Genomic DNA, 11,016 nt, shown 5'->3' with positions numbered 1-11,016 from the left:
AATCCATTATGACACCCGTGTACTAGAACAATATAAAAAGATATCGATTAGGAACTAGCAGGGCTAATTTTCAGTATATGTTACACAAAAATAATTGCTGAGTTGAAGACAATATTTGGTGGTGTACCCCTTAACATGAAGTGTGTTGTATGACTGACGTTACCTTCCATAACCCACAAAATAATTAATTCTAGTTTCACGAAGTTACCGAAAAGAACTTCCCACAAACTGTAATTTTATTAATGCATACTCGAAAGGAGGAGAAGGTATGGGCTACAGGGCCATTAAGCTTAGCCCGTGGTAGAGAAGAAATGTAGATTTGAGAGCTGAAGTAGTGAAGTAGCATAGGAACAACTATGCAAAAAGACAAGACACGGAAGGAATCTTTGTATAACACAGAGGATACTAAATTTATCTCATACAAGGTGAAAATTTATTTCTGCAGTAAGTGAAGTAGCAAAAGGGAATATAAGCACTTAAAAATATGAGATCGGCAGTAGGCGCAAATGAGCAAAGCAGGAATGGCTGGAACATAAATGCAAATCCTTAGAAGCATACTTGAGTACAGGTAAGTAAATGCTGCTAATAGAAAAGTTAAAGAAACCTTTGAAGAAAACAGTATGTATGAAAGTAAAGAGTTCCAATGGCAAACCGATATTAAACAAAGAAGAGAATGTTGAAATGTTGAAGGAGGACACACAATGGCAATACAAGGCTAAGTAACCTCAAGAAAATATTATAGAATGAGAACAGGAAATAGAGGAAGATAAAATGAGACACAAAACTGTGACATTAATATGACAGATAACTGAAAGATATAAGTCGAAACAAAGCCCCTTGAGTAGGCGACATTTCCTCAAAATTGGTGAGATACTTTGAGCATATATACTGTGATGAAACTATTGCACTAGGCATACAAGAACAATCAAGACAGAAAGGATAGAAAACATTCTTTCGGAATCCCTAAGACAGTTGGGGAAGTGGCAACAAAACGACTTTTCAAGTTGGTGTGTACAATGTATGAGACTGGCAATATACGTCAGACTTCCGGAACAATATCATCCAAACAATCACGATGATTGCAAAAGCCGTCAGGTGCGAGAATTATTGCACGTTCAGATTAACAGCTCATGCATCCAAGCTGCTGACACAAATAATATGCAGTAGAATCAAAACAATGTTGAGAAATAATTCAAAAGCCAAGATCGTCTAAATACTGTTTACTGGATAACCGGTTTTAACACACTAAAGGTGCCATAATGGGATTTGAATGTAGCTTAACATTGTGATGGCACCTTTAGTGTGTTGAAACCGTTTATCCAGTGAACAGTATTTAAGCGATCTTGGCTTTTGAATTATTTCTACAACAGAGTGATCGCTCCACTACGCACTATGTGTTCACTACAAAATTGAGAATCTGTTACATGAAGATCAATTTAACTTTGGAGACAGTTCCGTTTGAGAATGAAAGCAAGAATGAGGAAAAATCAAGACATGTTAAGCGGATCTGTCGGCTGGAAAAAGCGTTTGACAGTGTAAAATTGTGCAAGATATTCGAAATTCTGAGAAAAATGGGATAAGCTATAGGGAAAGATGGGTAAGACGCAGTATATAAAAGAACCCAAAGGGAACAGTAAGACTGGAAAACGAAGAACGAAGTGCTCAGATAAGAAATTGTAAGCCTGGAATGCACTCTTTCGCCCCTAGTGTTCAATCTAAACATCGAAGAAGCAATGAGATAACATTCGCTGATGAGATTGGTACCCTCAGTGAAAGTGAAAAAGAATTACAGGATTGGTTGAAAGGAATGAACAGCACAATGAGTACATAATATAGCTTCAGAGAAAATCGAAGAAAATAAAAAGTAGCACAAATGGAAACAGCGAGAAAAATCAGAATTGATGATAATGAAATAGATGAAGTAAGGAATTTTGCTACCTGGAAAGCAAAATAATCCATGACATAAAAACAGAATAGAACTAGCAAAAGGGGCATTCCTGGACAAGAGAAGTCTACTGGTGCGAAACACAGATCTTAATTTGAGAAAGAAATTTCTGAGAATGAAAGTTTCGAGCACCGCGCTGTATGGCGGTGAAACATGGACAGTGGTAAAACTGGAACAGGAGAGAATCGAAATATTTAAGATGATGCACTACAAAAGAATATTGAAAATAGGGTGGAGGGATAAGGTAAAAAATTGGGTGGTTCTCCCCAAAATCGGCGAAGAAAGAATGTACGGTAAATACTGACAAGAAGAGAGGACAGGGCGATAGGACATACGTTAGTACATCAGAGAATAACTTCCATGGTACTTGGGGGAACTACTGATGGTAAAGATGGGAGCTACAGAGGGTAAAAACTATAGAGCATACAGGTATTGGAATGCACCCAGCAAATAATTAAGGACGTCGGTTCCAAGTGCTTCTCCGAGATATCAAGGTAAGAGAGGAATTCATCGTCCGTTACAAGACCGGTTTAATGGCTCTCTCCGCGATAGTGTAGCTCGTTCACGTATTTATTTTCAGTATATACATAGCTACTGCACCTTGCACCAATTTAAGCCTATTTATTTACTTACTGTGGCCAAGCCTTGATCTCCCTCTGCAAGTTTTACACCCTACAATTCACTCCATTATCAATTTCACTACTCCTTGACGCTTCAGAAGGTGTCCTGTCAACCAATCCCTTCTTTTAGTAAAACTGTGTCATTAATCCCTTTTCCTCCTCTCTTCGTTAGTTATCTCCACATCTAATTTCCAGAATTCTTCATTAGCATCACACTTCAAAAGTTTCTACGCCCGTGTTTCACACTTGAGAGAGCTACACCTTAGGCACAAACCTTCAGAAAACACTTATTAACACATAATTTACACTCGATTGTCAAAAAAAAATTATTTCTTTAGCCAGTCTGCGTTCTATATCCTCTCCCCTACAGCTATCGTCAATTTCTTGCTGCTCAAATAATGCTTTCAATATCTCCTTTCGTATTCTAATTCCTTCAGCATCCCTTTATTTAATTTTATTTGACTACATTACAGTTCCCGTGTTTTAGTTTTGTTGATAGTCATCTTGCAACTTCTTTACGAGTCACTGTCAATTCCGTTCAATTCTTCTTCCAAGTCCTTCACCATCTCTGACAGAATTATCTCGAAGGTTTTACTTCTACTTCTTAAATATTAATTTATTTTGCTAATATCTCTATAGCTTTGTGTACCGCTTGTTGAACACACAGACTGTATAACGTGGCGATAGGTTACAATCCCGTTCTGCTCCTTTTTCAAGTAGTACGACTGCAAATTTTGTTCTGATGTATAGCAGGGTCGAACTACACGTACACCCCCCCCCCCCCCCACACACACACACCTCCACGCATACACACACACACACACACACACACACACACACACACACACAGGGAGAAGAAAACCGACAGACTTTAGGGACGGATTCCTGAGTGGAAATGGAGGAAAAAAGGTCCTATGAACATGTGTCCGGGAATGCATCGTTGCCACAGTATATGACGCTGACGAATGAAAGTTCCTCTGACCGCACGCCGCGTTGTAACCCATAGATTAGATCTTGCACATTGGTGATACGGGTTCTCGTAAAGATTGCTTAGTCAGTAAAGAGGGCTGATGACAGAAATCCCATAATTGTGATGGTCTGGTGTAAAAACTCTCGGAATATCCTTCCCGTAGAGGGGGACCCGCTGCTGACATTCCTTGCAGTCTTTGCAGGAGATATCGATGGTAGCGGTTGTCATGCAGAATATGTGTAATCGTACTTTGGCTTGCATCATGCATGTTTCTCTTCTTCAGAAACGCTTTCCTTGCCATTGCCAGTCTACATTTTATATCCTCTCTACTTCGACCATCATCAGCTATTTTACTCCCAAATAGCAAAACTCCTTTACTACTTTAAGTGTCTCATTTCCTAATCTAATTCCCTCAGCGTCACCCGACTTAATTCGACTACATTCCATTATCCTCGTTTTGCTTTGTTGATGTTCATCTTATATCCTCCTTTCAAGACACTGTCCATTCCGTTCGACTGCTCTTCCAAGTCCTTTGCTGTCTCTGACAGAATTACAATGTCATCGGCGAACCTCAAAGTTTTTATTTCTTCTCCATGAATTTTAATACCTACTCCGAATTTTTCTTTTGTTTCCTTTACTGCTTGCTCAATACACAGATTGAATAACACCGGGGAGAGGCTACAACCCTGTCTCACTCCCTTCCCAACCACTGCTTCCCTTTCATGCCCTTCAACTCTTATAACTGCCATATGCTTTCCGTACAAATTGTAAATAGCCTTTCGCTCCCTGTATTTTACCCCTGCCACCTTCAGAATTTGGAAGAGAGCATTCCAGTCAACATTGTCAAAAGCTTTCTCTAAGTCTACAGATGCTACAAACGTAGTTTTGCCTTTAATTAATCTATTTTCTAATATAAGTCGTAGAGTCAGTATTGCCTCACGTGGTCCAACATTTCTACGGAATCCAAACTGATCTTCCCCGACGTCGGCTTCTACCAGTTTTTCCATTCGTCTGTAAAGCATTCGCGTCAGTATTCTGCAGCTGTGACTTATTAAGCTGATAGTTCGGTAATTTTCACACCTGTCAACACCTGCTTTCTTTGGGATTGGAGTTCTTACATTCTTCTTGAAGTCTGAGGATATTTCGCCTGTCTCATACATCTTGCTCACCAGACGGTAGAGTTTTGTCAGGACTGGCTCTCCCAAGCCTGTCAGTAGTTCTAATGGAATGTTGTCTACTCCCGGGGCCTTGTTTCTACTCAGATCTTTCAGTGCTCTGTCAAACTCTTCAGGCAGTATCATATCTCCCATTTCATCTTCATCTACATCCTCTTCCATTTCCATAACATTGTCCTCAACTAAATCGCCCTTGTATAGACTCTCTATATACTCCTTCCACTTTTCTGCTTTCCCTTCTTTGCGTAGAACTGGGTTTCCATATGAGCTCTTGATATTCATACAAGTGGTTCTCTTTTTTCCAAAGGTCTCTTTAATTTTCCTGTAGCCGGTATCTATCTTACCCCTAGTGAGATAAGCCTCTACATCCTTACATTTGATCTCTAGCCACCCCTGCTTAGCCATTTTGCACTTCTTGTCGATATCATTTTTGAGACGTTTGTATTCCTTGTTGCCTGCTTCATTTAGTGCATTTTTACATTTTCACCTTTCATCAATTAAATTCAATATTTCTTCTGTTTCCCAAGAGTTTCTATTAGTCCTCGCCTTTTTACGTATTTCATCCTCTCCTGCCTTCACTATTTCATCCCTCAAAGCTACCCATTCTTCTTCTACTGTATTTCTTTCCCCCATTCCTGTCAATTGTTCCCTTATGCTCTCCCTGAAACTCTGTACAACCTCTGGTTCTTTCAGTTTATCCAGGCCCCATCTCCTTAAATACCCACCTTTTTGCAGTTTCTTCAGTTTTAATCTACAGTTCATAACCTGTAGATTGTGGTCAGAGTCCACATCTGCCCCTGGAAATGTCTTACAATTTAAAACCTGGTTCCTAAATCTCTGTCTTACCATTATATAATCTATCTGAAACCTTTTAGTATCTCCAGGGTTCTTCCATGTATACAACCTTCTTTCATGCTTACAGTAAGCTGCGTTAATCACACATCCTGCAAGACCCAACATGAATTTTCATTCGTCAGCTCCATCTACGGTGGACACATGTTCATATCGTTTGCTTGCAGTGTGTGTGTGTGTGTGTGTGTGTGTGTGTTACAGAGAACTTCAACTCTTCCTATTGCGCAACATACTGCAAGTACACGTCTGCGAACCGCAAGTAGCGGCCAAGTGCGCAGCAGCGGGCTGGCTCGTTGCGCGCAGGCGGCACGCGCGCACGCCTCGGCGTCAGGCGTCACCTCAGTAATTTGTGTTTCCGGCGTCGTGCTGACTGCATCGCAGCCAGCGCCGGCCGCGCACCGCCCACGCGCGTCGCGAAGTGCCCGCATCCGGTGGGCCGCGGCAGCGCACGGCGTCCCGATTGCCCGCTCTCGCCAACGACGCCCATAAGCATGGCCGGCCAGTCGCAACAGTGCCAGAGAGTCGGTTTCTGTGAACGCTGGTTGTAAGCGTACCTAACAAAACAATTTGTTACCGTCACGAACCATCTTGCCAATACCGTGTAGCTTTTACAACTGCTTCCATTCTACGAGGAAGAGTGACAGAATTTCTTCACCTATGCCATAGCCAGCTAAAGCCACTCATTCATGATTACATCCCGCAGGGCTACCAACTGTTCGATTGCTATCCTTCAGCATATGTTACAAATAGACCCAGACTTTTTTTATGATATTAAGTTTGGTAACTGAGCGGAAGTGCAAAATTGCCAAGCAAGAGTGGCTGGAGGACCAAATGTAAGAATTTAAAAGCGTTTATTACCGGGAGACAGAAACGCCTAAGAGCCAAAGAAACTGGTACCTGCCTAATATCGCCGGCCGGGGTGGCCGAGCGGTTCTGGGCGCTACAGACTGGAACCGCGCGACCGCTACGATCACAGGTTCGAATCCTGCCTCGGGCATGGATGTGTGTGATGTCCTTAGGTTGGTTAGGTTTAATTAGTTCTAAGTTCTAGGGGACTGATGAACTCAGAAGTTAAGTCCCATAGTGCTCAAGAGGCTGCATAGTACCGTGTAGGGCCCCCGCGAGCAAGCAGAAGTGCTGCAACACGACGTGGCATGGACTCGACTAATGCCTGAATTAGTGCTAGCGGGAATTGACACCATGAATCCTGCAGGGCTGTCCATAACGAGTACGAGGGGGTGGATATCTCTTCTGAACACGTTGCAAGGCATCCGAAATATGCTCAACATTCCAGAATGAGATTTTCACTCTGCAGCGGAGTGTGCGCCGATATGAAACTTCCTGGCAGATTAAAACTCTGTGCCGGACCAAGACTCGACCTCGGGACCTTTCCCTTTCGCGGGCAAGTGCTCTGTAAAGTTTGGAAGGTAGGAGACGAGGTACTGGCGGAAGTAAAGCTGTGAGGACGGGGTGTGAGTCGTGCCTGGGTAGCTCAGTTGGTAGAGCACTTGCCCGCGAAAGGCAAAGGTCCCGAGTTCGAGTCTCGGTCCGGCACACAGTTTTAATCTTCCAGGAAGTTTCATATCAGCGCACACTCCGCTGCAGAGTGAAAAACCCATTCTGGAAACATACCCAGGCTGTGACTAAGCCATATCTCTTCAATATCCTTTCTTTCAGGAGTGCTAGTCCTGCAAGGTTTGCAGGAGAGCTTCTGTAGGGTTTGGAAGGTAGGAGACGAGGTACTGGCGGAAGTAAAGCTGTGAAGACGGGGCGTGAGTCGTGCTTGGGTAGCTTAGTTGGTAGAGCACTTGCCCGCGAACGGCGAAGGTCCCGAGTTCGAGTCTCGGTCCGGCACACAGTTTTAATCTGCCAGGAAGTTTAGTGCTCAACATTGTAAATGTCAGGGGAGTTTGGTGGCCAGAGGAAGTGTTCAAACTCAGAAGAGTGTCCCTGGAGCCACTCTGTAGCAGTTCTGGACGTGTGGGGTGTCGCATTGTCCTGCTGGAATTGCCAAAGTCCGTCGCAATGTACAATGGACATGAATGGATGCAGATGATCACACAGGATGCTTACGTGTCAGCCGTCAGAGTCGTTTCTAGACGTATCAGGGCTCCCACGTCACTCCCACTGAACACGCCCCACACCATTACAGAGCCTCCACCAACTTGAACAGTCCACTGCTGACATGCAGGGTCCATGGATTCATGAGGATGTCTCCATAACCGTACATGCCCATCCCCTCGATACAAACTGAAAAGAGAGTCGTCCGACCAGGCAACATATTTCCAGTCATCGAAGTCCAATGTCGCTGTTGACGGGCCCAGGAGAGGCGTAAAGCTTTGTGTCGTTCTGTCATCAAAGGTGCACGAGTGGGCCATCGGTTCCGAAAGCCCATATCGATGACGTTTCGTTGAATGGTTCGCACGATGGCGTGGCCCAGTATTGAAATCTGCAGAAACTTGCGAAAGTTCTGTCAGTTTCAACGATTATCTTCAGTCGTCGTTGGTCCCGTTCTTGCAATATCTCTTTCCGGGAGCAGCGATGTAGGAGATCTGATATTTTACCGGATTCCTGATATTCACGGTACTCTCGTGAAATGGTGGTACGGAAAAATCCCCACTTCATCGCTACCTCGTGTGCCGACTATAGCACAACGTTCAAACCCACTTAAATTTGGATCACCGCCATTATAGCAGTAGTAGCCAATCTAATTACTGCGCCAGACACTTGAGGTCTTATATAGGTGTTGCCGACCGCAGCGCCGTATTCTGCCTGTTTTCATATCTCTGTATTTGAATAAGCGTGCCTATACCAGTTCTTTGACGCTGCCTACAAGAAAATTGAAGAGTCTTCTGGAGAAAAGAAAAACAGCTGTATGATTATCAAGAGCTCAGATGGAAAACTAGTACTAAGCAATGAAGGGTAAACGGAAAGGCGGAGTGTTGAAGAATTAAGTAGCGGGGCTATACAAGGTAAACGATCTTCAAGGCAGTATTGTAGAAATAAAAGAGGACGTACATGAAGATCAGATGGGAGATATGATACTGCAAGAAGAATGTGACAGCACTAAAAAGTCGAAACAAGTCCACGGGAATAGATGATAGCCTTGAGAGTGCCAGCCAGAATTTAAAGACTGTAGGAGCTGACAGGAGCGAATATTATCTAAATATCAATTTAACAAAATCATTGTTGCAAAACAGTAATAAGAATTATTTACAGAAGAATGGAAAACTGGTAGAAGTCGGACACGGAGGAAGGTCAGTTTCGATGCCTGAGAAGGAACACGTCAGTCAGTACTGACCTTATGACTTATCTTAGAAGTTAGTTCAGTTTAAGGCATTCGCAGACTTGCAGACAGCTTTCGACAATATTGACTGCAATAATCTCTTTGAAATTCTGAAGGTAGGAGAGGTAAAATACAGAGAAACTAAAAAGTTGTACAGAAAGAGACAGCAGAATCGAAGAGCGTGAAAGGGAAGCTGTGGTTAAGAAGTCTATCCCCAATGTTATCTAATCTATATATTGAGCAAGTAGTTAAGAAAACTAGAGAAAAATTTGGGTTGGCTTTATAATTCTGTCAGAGGCAGCAAAGGATTTGGAAGAGCAGTTCAACGAAATGACAGTGTTTGGAAAGAGGATATAAGATTAACATCCACAAAAGCATAACTAGTTTAATGGAAAGTAATCGAATTAATCAAGTGATGGCGATTTGAATGTTAAGAAGCCTTTCCTGAAGGTGTTTGTGTGGAGTGTAGCCACGTATGGCAGTGAAACATGGACGATAAACAGTTTAGACAACAACAAAAATGTTTCAAATGGCTATGGGACTTAACTGCTGAGGTCATCAGTCCCCTAGAACTTAGAACTACTTAAACCTCACTAACCTAAGGACATCACACACATCCATGCCCAAGACGGGATTCGAACCTGCGATCGTAGCGGTCTCGCGGTTCCAGACTGTAGCGCCTAGAACCGCTCGGCCACTGGAGCTGCAGAACGCAAACAAGATTTAAATGGTTCAAATGGCTCTGAGCACTATGGGACTTAACATCTATGGTCATCAGTCCCCTAGAACTTAGAACTACTTAAACCTAACTAACCTAAGGACATCACACAACACCCAGCCATCACGAGGCAGAGAAAATCCCTGACCCCGCCGGGAATCGAACCCGGGAACCCGGGCGTGGGAAGCGAGGACGCTACCGCACGACCACGAGATGCGGGCCGCAAACAAGAGCCTGATGTATTTTTCCATGACACGTACAAGCAAAATTCTGTAGTAAATGAATTTGTCACCATTCTGAAGCTTTGTTTGAACACTACAGTGCTTTAACAGACACGGTACTATTGCAGCTGCCTTCCTGCGACTTTTTGAATTGACTAATCCTGCCCGTAATAGTTTCACGTAGGACTGCATAGTGCAATGTCTCATTTTGCGCGTGAACAGACGTTAACTGTTAAGAAAGAAGTTATACACAACAAACAAAAGTCCTGGGACAAGGATGGAAACCGAGACGATTTCTTGCAACTGACCGGAATCTACCGAGGCTGGCACTTTACCACTAAGCCATCTAGCCATTTTTAAGAAAAACAGCAGTGTGAAATGTGGACCAACCTGATTGCTGGCATAAGGAGACTACTAATGAAAGCCTGAAAGAAAACGTTGAAAGGGTACAATACCGCCCGACATTGAAAATAGGTACAACATTCTTCGTTATTCTTGCCAGAACAACATATTTTTTTGTAATAATAACTCAATTTCACTTAATTCACCGAAGCCGGCTACCAGTGTAGGAAAGAAGGACAATTTATTTATTTAATTGATCACATGTGCACTCCCACAAAATAAATCCCTATATACAGTTTGGTGAGATCTGCGAAATGAATGAATGTATGGTCGTCTGCTAACCGCAGATAGTGAATGTGAACATATGATCATCTTTGAGACGGTCCTTTGGTCACCTTTGGTGGAACCAAAGAGATGAAATTTACCTGAGCTTTGAGCGCCCGAAATGTGGCTGACCAATGGGTAACATGGTGCGCCCCCACCTCGACAGAGGTGCGAGCTGACCTGAAGAACGGCCATTTTTCAGCTCTCTGCCGCAAGAGTAGTTTGGAATAATAATTTCTCTATTTCAGGAACTTTTGTGGGGAGAATTAAATGTCAGGCAGGTAATATTAAGGGGATCGTAGTAATCTTCGGAAGTGACCAATGGTCACAATGAAACCACTTGCAGCAATAGGTTGAAATACTTCCGAGTGCTTAAGTTAATCTGAATTACGAGTACTAGTGTGTGTACTACAAGTTGGAAATATTTAAGAAATGGCGTGTGCAGGACTTGAATTTAAGAGACGAGTACTTCCACGTGGTGAGTACTGTGTGAGTCTGAATCTGTGTATGAGACAAAGGATGAACAGAAGTACTCGTCCATGGTATCAGTTGAGGACTCGCGT

The 11,016-nt window shown here is 43.1% G+C and overlaps 1 non-coding gene across 1 annotated transcript; it reads left to right on the top strand.

Annotated features, from left to right (window-relative positions):
* Positions 1-7,043: 7,043 nt before the first annotated feature.
* Positions 7,044-7,118, top strand: Trnas-cga (transfer RNA serine (anticodon CGA)). Its single transcript has one exon. It is a non-coding gene; the product is annotated as a tRNA-Ser (tRNA).
* Positions 7,119-11,016: the final 3,898 nt, after the last annotated feature.

The sequence above is a fragment of the Schistocerca nitens genome, chromosome 8 (assembly GCF_023898315.1).
Source record: "Schistocerca nitens isolate TAMUIC-IGC-003100 chromosome 8, iqSchNite1.1, whole genome shotgun sequence".
In the NCBI taxonomy this organism is placed as follows: domain Eukaryota; kingdom Metazoa; phylum Arthropoda; class Insecta; order Orthoptera; family Acrididae; genus Schistocerca; species Schistocerca nitens.
Note: the sequence above shows the minus strand (reverse complement) of the source record. Positions and strands in the feature narration are given on the sequence as shown.